Raw genomic sequence first — 12618 nt, forward strand, 5'->3', positions numbered from 1 at the left:
TTCTGTGGCAAATTAGTGGCAAAACAGTCAAGACTTAAGTAAATTAATACTGACAGATATTTGAGTTTCAGACTCTATGCACAACAGGAGAATCATGCAAATGCAGGACCTGTTATTCTATCCACATTCTATGCTTGAAGGAGCAATTATTTAAAACCTTGATCCCACTTTTATTCACTTTTATTTCCACAGATTTCCTGCTGTCAGAGGTTGAGAGGTATGATGTGACTGGGGTACATGGTGAAACACCACACACACAGGGTGACACTCTGCATACCTCTCCCTGTACATTTTTTTGCAGAATATCCAGCATTTTGCCCATATCTCTGCTGTGTTCCTCATAAATTTGTGGTTTCCAAGTGATATACTGTGCATTGGTCGCTGACTTGTTGTACCTACTGACATATTTAACTGATGTCCTTTACATCCTGTGGCTAATCTGACCTGTTGCAGCCTGATGTTAAACTAGCCACCTGCTAGGTTACTCAGGGCATGTATAATGTCTGTGCCCCCATTCAATCTGCCTTTGTCCAGCTTTCTTGCAGTAACAGATTGAGGTGTTCTGACAGTCTGTGAGACTACCACCATATGTGTACCTCACATGCAAAAGATGTTGGATACTGCCAGATTTGAACCATCATCACCATCTTATGTGCTAATGTCCCTGGCCCACTGACCACACTGATTGCCAGACAGAGAGGTTCCCTCCCTCACATTATCAACAAGATAGGGGAATTTTCTGGCCTGCTGGTATATCATTGCAGACTTACTGTTACAGCAGTTGTATGGCAACACTGATGTGTTTGGGCTGGGGGATGACCAGCCTATGCTCTGCTGGCATAGACAGTTGTGCAACTGTCCTGTGATCCCACTACTTTGCATCTTCCTGGACTACTGTCATGGAGTTTCCAGCCATAGGTTCATAGGTTCATAGGTTGGTGCTAGGCAATCAGCCCTAGGGCCTATACAAGCCTAGCCATAACAATTCCCTGGCTATTTCTTCCCACATTATTTACTTTCCTGGCCTAGTGGCTATTATGGGGCACATACTAGTGAACAGAGTACCTGTTGTCCCAAGTGTCTGTTAGATCTGTACAAGTAGCCCAGTAGCCCACTATAGATCTCTGCAGGTAGCCCAGTAGCACACTATATATAGCCCACTATATTTCTTTGCATACATGTGGCAGGTCCAAACATATGCTACCATATAATAATACCCCTTACAAGTGGTGTACATGAGAGTGACTTACATTGTGAATGCAGCAGTTGACAGAACTATAGATCAGGGTGAGTCTGTCTGATGTAGGCAGTCCATAGCCAATACATGATAAGGTACAGGTTGTGTGGCCTGGCTGGCATCATTTTTACTGATATGTATGTGAGCCAGAGTATGGTGTCAGTCCCTAGGTCCCTAGGTTGTCAGTGCATGTGTTATGCATTGTCTCTTGGCCAAGACCAGAGCATAATTGGGCATGTATACATCTGCTTACATGGACAGCCTCAGGGGGTTTCTCCTCTGAGACCCCTGTGGGTGCAGCTGTGGTGACCTAGACACTGGGGGGGTTGTGTATCCCTTCCCTTTGCTGATCCTGCTGCAGCTATTTCCACAGGATCACATTATGTACTGTGATCATCTGTACACATGTGGCTGTAGAGTACTGCAAGGCTTCACCAGATATATCGAGGCACTGGAACTTTGAATTTAACAGCCCAAACACATGCTCTATGATGTTTCTGGTTTGTGCTTGTGCCTCATTATGGAGTTCTTCAGTGGGTGTATGTGCATTTCTGATGCGTGTCATCATCCATGGTTCCAGCTATCCCAAGTAAATGGCCATGTGGGATGTTTCCCCTAGCAAACATCTGGTGCAGCTATGATGCATGCCAGATATGGGACTTGAGATGACTGCCAGGGCTGCCAGCACACACATTCATGATGATGCCCTGGGCATTGCACATGACCTGACAGCTGATGGAGTGATATCCCTTTTTGTTGATGTAGATTCTACCCTTTTCACCGGGTGGTGCCTTGATGTGTACATGAGTTCAATCTATGGCACCCAGTACCTCAGGGTAGTGTGCTACATGGTAGAAGAGTTGCATACTGCTGGCCCTCTTCTCAGGGGTGTGGGGAAGATAAATGTGCTCACTGGCATGTGATAGCATTGCATCCAGGAACTGGTGGAGTACCCTGGAAGCAGATGGCTGTGAGAACCCCATAATGCTCACAGTTGGTCTTTGGAAAGTACCTGCAGCTAGTATCCTAAGGGCTACACATTCCTTTGCTTCCACTGGGATGGGTTCCCCTTTGTTGACTGTGGGTCTGAGTTGAAAGAAGCAGAGCTCAGTGAATTGCTATAGTATGTCCCTGTCCACGCTGTAGCACTCTACATTCTCCAGCTCATGTAGCTCCTGGTAGGTTACCCTAGGCCTGAGCACTCTTCTCCTTCTCAGTCTGGGCCTATAGTCAGCAGCAGCTGCATTGACCTCAGCATCTAGCACATACATATGTAGAAGACCTGTAGCAGCCTCTAGCATTTTCTAGGTTAAAATTCCCAAGTCTGTACTCCAGTGGTGCAGAGTATAAGGGAAAATCTGATTGTAGGGTGTATGCATAATTTATAGTGCTCTGCTGTAGGTGTACTCTGTGTGATTGGCTAGCTATGATGCATTCCACCTGCCAAGTACATAATTAAGGGGTTGAATGGCCATAGTATAAGTGAAACAGGGCTCACCAGTCATTAATATCTCATTGGCTTTCTTAGACAGTTTTTTTTTGATAGGCATCTTTGCTGAGCACTGTGCAAACCCACACTGCAGAGATAAACAAAGCTCAGCAGTAAGTAGACACACCTCCATGGCAGGTCATGCCCAGCGCAGCTGTGTGCCACACAAACATGCTCAAACCCATGGAAACACACTCCTCTAAGATAAACAAAGCTTAGCAGTCATCAGACACACACCCCTGCTCAGCAGAGCAGTGTGCAGCACAAACAGGCACTGCTGGGTTCCAATAAGCTTTAAAGTTTGCAGATGCACCCCTTTTGATATCAGCAACCTCTTCTGTGGACACCAACATGGTTCTGTGCCTACATGGATGAGATCTGTGGACACAGATACCCATTTGTGCTATTCAGTAACCCCAGCTCATTTGCATACAGATCCATGCACAGTACCTGGTAACTAAATGGATTCAGGCCCTGTCTCATTAGCAACCACAACAGTCCTACATCGTCCATACTCCACACAGGGTCCTCTAATGCATTACTGTTACCTACTCACAAATTCTGTTTTTTACAATATTTTTTTTCCATAATGGCATGTTTGCAAACTGCGACGTGCCATGCAAATATACACAGGATATTAAAAAAATATATTTTGTATTATTTTTCATACAGTTTTGGACACACAGTGGTTACCTTTGCACATATCTGTGTTCTCTATACTATTTCTGCTACTGTAACTCCAATTTTACAGCCCCTGGTGCCATTTTTACTTCCTGTACATGGAATTCTTCCATACACATTACGAACACCAACACGCAGTCTGCATGGCTGCCTATCTGCTTGCTGGATCACTGCACCTGCCTCATTTGCATGCATTTCACCTGCTTATGAGGTGATTTGCATACCACAGACACTTCCGTGTTCACATGCTGGTGTACACCCCTTGGCTCCTTTTACTTGATTGCATATCTGCTTTCTTCTATGTAAGCACCATGCCACTATGCCTTCATGGAAAATAAGTCCATGCAGGCTTTATTAAACTCCCCCTTCATCTGTAATTGGTTTAGTTGCACAGTAATATATCATATGTACTTCTGTCATATCACATGAATTTCTGTCAATAGTCTTAATTACTGTATTCATCCATTGTATCAGACTTCTAAAATTGTGGGTCTTATTTACTTTCTGTTTGCCATTTCTTTCATCGATCTTAATATGTCTATCCATCTCTATTAAATCAAGCAACTCTTCCCTTAGATCATTTTTTGTAAGTTGAGGGAACATTCTTTGCTCTCTGTTTCCTGTAGCATTCTGTAGAATGTTCCAGAACATCTTCATGTGACATATTCGCTTAAGCTTCATCCTGCATCGTTCATTGCTCCTTCATGTGGAAACTCATTAGCCTATCACTCCACAACATTGCATGCTTCAGACTTGCCACTGTTTCCTGCTCTTTGCCTTGCTATGCAACTGCAACTGAACTTTTGTACTGGTTTCCTCCTGAAGGCTCCATAGCATTATTATGTTGCAAGTGATCAGATGCTTCCTGTTCCACCTGTTTCTCCTTAATTTGGGGACTCATTGTTCTATCATGCTGTGATGTTACTTCAGTTGGATTTTCTATACTAAATCCTTCACTTTGAAAGTAATCTATAACTTCAGTTTCTATTTCTTTAATTTCTCCCTTACTAAGTCTTGTTTCTTTTCCCTGCTTTGCTTTCTTATTTTTTGTATTGTGAACATTTTCCATATCTGGGTGCCTATACCTGTATTTCTCTTCAAATATCTTTGATGCTGCTTTTTTGCATTGACTAGTTTTGCTTTGTCCTTTGCATAAATATCGCACTACATCAAATATTTTTTTCTTTCTCATATTCATATTTGGTAGTCTATCAACATGCAGCTGGTTATGGATATGTAGATCTATCAGCTGGTAAGTTTAACTATATCATTTCCTGCTTCACAGATAGCCGCAACAGACAGCTGGAAGACCACCAGATGTGAAAAGCAATTGCTGTGCTGCATATATCACTGTTGCGTCCAACATTCTGGTTAGAATAGCATGGCTCCATGGTGTAGAGCAAAAGAGCCCTAACTGCAATGCCTCACACAGATGGGAAGAAAGTGTGATGGACAGTAAGGAGTACTCAGAAGTCTGCAAATGTCCTAGTGGAGACCAGAGAAATTACCTTAACATGCTTTGGGGAAATTGGGCAGTACTGCATTATGGCAATGTCTCTTGCAAAAGTGAGATATGACCAGTGCAGACAGATCATTGCACACACCTTTCCCTGGTATACACAGGGGACATAGTACACTAATGTAAAGAAATGGAACCATACCTGATTACTGCCTTAATGACTGCCCATCTTGGTCATCTCTCATGTGGTGATGGGAACAAATGGGCTAATAGACAGAAAGGCAGACTGATGGCTAAGAAGGAGGTGGGGCAAGAAATGGAAAAAATATATGTATTCTTTTCAGAAGGCCGCAACCTTTTGGTGTATTATTCCTTTTTTATTTACATACAAGCAGTTGTGCCATATAATACCTGACAACACCAAATCATGACATGCTTTCCCTTACACTCATTTGCATGCCTTTCTGCATTCACTAGACTGTGAATCTTCATTTTTATGCCATTATATAGTCATTTCAGTGCTCCTTTTTCCTGTGTCTTTAAGCAGATTGTCCCATATGTTTGTATGGTTCCATGAAAAATGTGCATATTATGTGTTTCTTTGAATCAGTACCTAAGCCTGCATTCCCATTTTTGGTATAGGATCATGCTGACAACTTCACTGAATATTTGTGACTAGTACTCTTGGTTTCTATTCTAAAATGATGCTTAATATTTTAAAAACAGAAAGGAGAAGTATATGCTAAAAGTGTTTCTTCCAGGTGCCATTTCAATTTTCAAACAACATTCTAGTCAGCTGTACAGAATAATGTAATGTTAGTACATTATGGCTTATGAGCCTGTCTTCATTTTTGCAATAAAACACATTTCCAGCTCAGACTTCCTTAAACTTCCTTACAACAAAACAATTTAATGCGCTCTGTGTGTGTTTCTAATCATTAGTACTTATAAAATGTGCCATCAAATAAGTGGAGAAATATTTCTTTCAAACTAATCCCACAGCCCTATTCCTTATGTTATATGATTTAAAACACATAACAAAGATGAGCATCTGAGACAAATATTTATTCTTTGAATTTAGAAGATGATTTTGGAACAAAGAACATTTCATTCATTAGTAATTGCTCAACTGAAATAGTCTCTGCTTTTATTTGATATGTAACAAATGCCTAGACATAAGCAGAACACATATTTTAATATTTAGAAAGTGAAGGTTGTAATTCATTCAGCTGCCTGGAGACCTGAAGTTTTATTTATACCACCAAATGACGGCATAATAACATGCATGCATGTGACTTACTGTATCTGTGTCATACACATGATAACTTTCACTTCACACTTCAGTATTTAACATCAGGAAATGCGTTACACAAACATTCCATTCCTTCACAAGAGACCCTCCCATTTCCTAAACCTTTGGAGATGTTTGTTTTAGTTCTGAGTATAAAACACACAGGGCAATAGATGACAAGGATAAAGAGAAATGGTGTTTAAGGGTTAAGTGTACTGCAAGCTTTGTGTTTTGTGTAGATTTCTGACAAAACAATGACCAGGAAGGCAGACGTTATGTTGGCACTGACTTTACTTTATCCCATGGATCCTCATCTCATAAAAAAATAAAAAATAATAGATCCAGTGAGACCATTTTTGGAATTCTAATATCTATAAATTAAGTGCAACAGATTTTTTTCTTGTTAAGAGATCATTCTTCCATTCTTATCTGATGTGGTGTCCCACCCACAACCACCCCTTCTGGCTTTAATAATGTATCGCACCCCATTTGGCAAGGAAATGCTGGGTGGTACCAAGTAAAGCAGTATCTTAATATAGATTATGTGCCCCTTCTAGCTGAAGAAGAAAATTGTCTACAGTATTGATTTCCTGAAATAACAATCATAGCCTGCTGCATTTTTTCACTGACACTGAGAATTAGTTTCCATTGACATAACAGTTATGCATTTTATGCCCTTTCTGATCCACAAAACATCCAGTCCTGCAGACTCAAGTATCTGAAATGAAGAGCACTTCCCCAAGTGCTTTCCCTTATGGAAAAATATGTCTTTTTTTTACCTATTTTTTTTGCTCACACATATAAGCAGATTCCATTATGGTTCTAATGATATTTTATGTTCCATCTAATTATCAGGTATCAGTGCTTTAAAGTAAGCATCAAAAATTGTATTTTGTCCTTTTTGTTTTTGTTCCTCTGAAAAAAGGAAAAACACACAAAAAAGAAAGAAAGAAAGATTTTATTCACTGCAATAGACTACTGGAACATCCTCACTAAAATTTATTATCATGGACTTCTCAACATATCTGTTTGCTCCTTGTACACATTAACCCACTTGAGGCTCCATTCTGCAAGTGTATGTATTTCTGTTCTGTACTGTTCTGTATGGATGGACCATAACTGAATCAGAATTCACAGATGAGCATTTTAACAAAAGACCTAACTGTGGCTGAGAGACATAACGTGATGTCTAAAAATACTTTGCTGTAGGTGTTGATAAAGCATCTCGAGGAAACTACTCATGCTCTAGTGTGAGGACATTTTAAATTTGTTTCTCAAAAATCAGTTGCTTTCAGTAAATGCAGAATTATCTTTGAGCAAAAGCTGAACATTTTCTGTACTGTGGTTCCTGAGATGGGCTCATCTGAGCAGAAACTCTTAACTTTGTTATAAAACTACAGAATTACAGAGTTTATGAACATGCATTAAACTTTGCAAATGCAGCCTTGTAAGTTTGAAAAGTTTTATATTCTGATCCACAAGCTTGAAGTCTGCATGCATAAATACCCGTACTTTAAATCTTACTAATTTATTCAGGATCATACTTCTCAACTGTACAGATTTTTGAAGAATGTCCAGATTTTTGCCGCATATTTTTGATCCGTTTCTCATAAAATTGTGGTTTTCTTGCATATTAATGGCAAATAATTAAAGATTGAAGTTAGAAAATAATGACAGACATTTCAGTTTCAGACTTCATACCCTTCAGAAAATTCATGCTAATGCAAAACTTGTTATTCTATCAACTTTCTAAGTTTGTAAGACCAATATTTAAAAAGTGTCCCTATTTCTGGGTCTTTGTCCCACTTTTTTATGCCTTTGTCCAGATTTTTTACTCTAAGAGGTTGAGAAGTATGTTCAGGATGAATTTGGGTGGGAATTTGATGGCAACAGCTTAACCTCCTGGATGTGGCATGCCACTTAACTGTTGCCGCCTAATTCATGTTGCACAAATCAATGTATTTCACATCACTTTTCAGAACACCTCTATTGTTTGCTTTAATAATTTCAGCTAGAAGTGATCTCCTGTCAGGCCTGTTCTTAAACTGCCTGACTGCATTGGTTTCTATGTTTTTCCTCAGATGTTGACAATTCACTCTTTGTCACCTTAAACAGTTCTAAAAGCAGCTTAAACATCTGACAGTTCTAGGTCCATATGTACCATGCAGAATTTTGAGCATTATCTTGACAACATGTGAAAAAAATATAATTGCACAATAACTTGAGCAGTTTAGCTTGTCTTTCTATGTGACTGGAATATAAACCGACCGTTTGCAACCAATGTTATATTTTTCAAATTTGCAGGCAGATTACAAGCAACAGTATAACAACTTCATTTTTGCAGGAGTTTAACAATTTTGTGGAAATTCCATCACTTCCTGCATCCCTGTAAGCAACAAGGCTTTCTATGGCACATTCAATTTTATTATCCAGGATGTTTGGCTGTAGATCAAAGGATATGTGCCTGTCCAAACACTTGTCATAGCTGAAGTGACCAGAATGCTTTATCAACAAAAAATAAGGGTCTAAATCACAAAAACTAAGCAAACCGTTGTGACACTGCCAGCCCAGCTATCTTGAATTTTGTAAATAATCATATGTTTGTGAATATCAATAGGATTCATATGCTTGTCTTACAAATGTAAGAGAACCATATGGTATGTGTATAATAAATTACTGGTGAAGAAGTGTGTGTTGAAAATGGTTTATACAGTATTAAGCTTCAAGGACGTGTCTGCATTGTACCCTACTGGAAAAGAACAGAAATGTATATAAACTATATACCTGTGCAAATATATCTTTTAATAGTAGATGCTGGAACATACAGAGTTAACTTGCAAAACTTCAAGAAAATAAGTTGAAATTAAAGTGTTTTACTATTGTGTTATCTCTCAGTTCCAGCTCAGCAACAGACACAATGTCTAGAGCTAGACCTTTTTGTATTGTCTTGAAACAGAAATAATTACTATGTTTCAAATGTAAAAGTTTTTTATTGTTTTGTAACTTCCAAGTTCTGCAAAGTTCTGAGAAATATGTATTTTTAACACAGAGATTTTAGTGACAAAGGATGATGTCTTCCAAGATGACCCAGCAGTAATGTTTGATAGTAATTTAAGAACTCTCTCACAGAGAAATTGGGCATTTTATATTTTGTCTTTGACCTGGAAACATCCATCATCAGCACTTCTGCCTGCATGTTGTCTGTAAGTAAGACTTAGGGCATATTATCCCCCCTTAGATATAGATAGGAATATAGTAAAGATTAGTTTATATGTTTTCTGTATATATTTGAGAGTGTCCTGCAATGTTGTTTTAAAATATTTCCTGTGATTCTGAACTCTGAAGTTACTGTGTTGATTGAGTATTGTCTTGTTCTTTTATATTTATTATTAAATATATTTAAACCTATCTTTGTGGCTGATATTTTGAGGTATATTTAAGCTCTTAGAGTACTGGCATATGTATTTGGTGACACTGTACAGGACACTCCTAAATTGCCTTGCTCTTGGTCATAGTTATCATTTGGATAATAGTAACATTACACAGTAGGATTGATCACCCTTTGGGAAGGGCCTTAAAGTAGCTGATAAGGGTTTCTGGAGGCAGTGATAAGTATCTTATAGCTGGGGCAGAATGGGGCATAGCTAGTAGACCTGTACCAGCCTTTCCCAGGTGTGTGTTTGTATATAAAGCAAGTCTCAAACTGTTTGTGTGTCAGCTACTTGGGCAGGGACACGAAGCACTGGTTGGACAGAGAGGGTGCTGGAGGTTCTGGCTTGACTCCCTCAGCTGAGATCGCAACCCTATAGCTGTGCTAGTTGGAAGTCTTATTGGGGATCTGGAGAAAGAAGGAAAAAACAGCCTCAGACTGACTGTGGTCTCTGTGTGCTCTTAAGGGAAGTTGAACTTTACTGTGTGTGTACTTGTCATCCTCCCCTTTTGTACATCCCTCACTTTTGCCAGTGGTGAGGATTGAGGCTCCTTGATTACTGTGCCAGTTCAGGGGAGTCACAACCATCTCAAAGTCTTAGCCCTCTAATCAGTGGGAGTGGGGAGCTTTGAGCAGCCTATCTGTCCCTGGAGGAGTGATCTCAGCAAAAGAATCTTGTAGTTTATTGGCCGTTTTGGGCTAATTTCTAGCTCTTTTAAGTCCCCTGTATAAAAACCCGCTTTGGCGCAGTTTTTCACTTGTTCCAACTCAGCAACAGCTCCTCGTGGTCCTGCAGAGTGGTGCTAGCAGCACAGAGATGAAAAGAGTGACTGCTACCATTATTTAAGTATATTTTACTGCTATTACCTGTGAGACCATCTTTTCTCGCCGAAATGCGAGTTTAATCTGCTCTTTTGCCTGTTTTAAGCTTGTTTTTGTTCATTTCATACCTGCTCTTTTAAAAGTTTGTTTGTTGTTTGAATTTAATTGTTGAGGCTGCTCACTCAAGTGCGCTAGCCTGTGTTAAGTTTTACTGTGCATTTTCTGCTGTTTGTTCTGTAAAAAAAGAAAAAAAACAAAAATATCCTTGTTTCCCGCCTTTCCTGACCTAGAATAGTCCCAAATACAGGCATTGCTGTATTCTGGACTTTAGAATAGTTACTGTGTTGCCCATTTCCTTACTTGGATAGAAGGAAGCTTCTTTGTTCACCAGTGGGAGTGGAGAGCTTTGAGCAGCCTATCTGTCCCTGGAGGAGTGATCTCAGCACAAGAATCTTGTAGTTTATTGGCCGTTTTGGGCTAATTTCTAGGTCTTTTAAGTCCCCTGTATAAAAACTCGCTTTGGCGCGGTTTTACGTGATTTTGCACATAGCGCAGCATCAGGCAGCATCGCTCAATCGGGCTTAAAGCATTCTTGGCTCCACAAAGTCTACTCTTCACTTTTTCCCTTAGATCTGCTCTATCTCTCAAGTAAGGACCTTATTTTCAACCTAAAACCCAGCAATTGCTCATACAAGCAATTATATAAGTTAGCACTAATAAACTAATAGCACTACTTCTTCATATACTCCCTTGGAGTACTCGTCCCCTATTGGTCCTTTTTGGTCAGTCATAAAGGAATTACTTATACTATACCGGCATGTCCAAAGGTCAGTTGCTGGTCTCCTCTCCAGTCCAGCTGGTGAATCTGGGAATCCTGAGGCAATGTTACAACTGCCTCATGTACACAGACAACCCTCTCCTCCTCCCAACAAGTACTAATATATGCGAGAGATGCCACCATATAGCCAAACTGGTGGCTAAGCTCTCTCAACGCAGTACTGGCGCAGCCATTCAGGAGGAGAAGGTAGCCATACACACCACAAATTCAGTCACACATAGACCTACCACATCAGCAAACCAATCACATAAACACACTAAAACATACTCGGAGGCTCTAAATACAAATCTGCCTAAGCAGCAGAGACCTCCAAAGCAGACATCCAAGCAACCTCTACCCCAAAACAAAACAAGTGAAACACATACTTCACAAAGACAGTGTGCCAGACAGTCACAGCCCTTAAGGCCAAACAACACACCTGATACACTTGTAATAGGTGACTTTATTTTGAGACACACTGACGTCCCACTCACCAGGCTGAACAAGGAGAAGGTCACGGTGAGCTGCCTGTCGGGCACCAGGATCCACCACATAACACAAGCACTCAGGTCACTCCATAGCAAGTACAAATATGACTTAGTCATTGTCCATGCTGGTGTGAATGACCTGAGACGTACCTCCCTGGACTACATGAAAAGAGACATAAAGGAACTCTCAGATCATGTAGCCCAGGCAGGTATGACCCTGACCTTTAGTAGCATCTTAACCTCACCAAGAATGATGCCACAGTATAAAGAAAAAAATGATCAATTTTAAAATTGGCTAAAGTTCTGGTGTCATTCAAAGGAGATCCAGTGTCTGTCAGCCTGGGATGACATGCTCGACAAGCCACGTTGCTTTGCTAGGGATGGCTTGCACCTGTCACCTCTGGGCTTTCGGATACTGGCAAAGGCTCTTGCCACCCATATAGTGCCTTTTTTAGGCAAGGCTCAAAAGACAAACCCATCTCCATAGACAACACAAGGAAAAATAAACTAAGGGTAATGCTACTCAACGCCAGAAGTCTAAACCTCAAAATGCAAGCACTCAAGGCTCTCCTCAGCATGGAGAATATCGATGTCTGTGCAGTAACAGAGACCTGGTTCAAGGCTCCCAAGAGCACCCCAGCACTACCAGGTTATACCTCATACCATGCTTTTTGGCCCCAAAACTCAGACCGAACCACAAAAGGAGGGGGAGTATCCATATTCATCAAGGATACCCACACCTCCAGGTTAGTGGCACTGCATGACGCATTGGAAACCATCCATGTGCAACTAACAGTGGGCAAAACTGCCTTTCAGTTTGTAGCCTGCTACAGACCACCATCCCAGACTCTGGAACCTCATGTGGCTTTCCTGAGAACATTGGAGAATATGAAGGTCTCTCCAA

This window comes from Protopterus annectens, chromosome 6.part0, assembly GCF_019279795.1.
Source record: "Protopterus annectens isolate FY-2018-M chromosome 6.part0, PAN1.0, whole genome shotgun sequence".
NCBI lineage: Eukaryota > Metazoa > Chordata > Ceratodontiformes > Protopteridae > Protopterus > Protopterus annectens.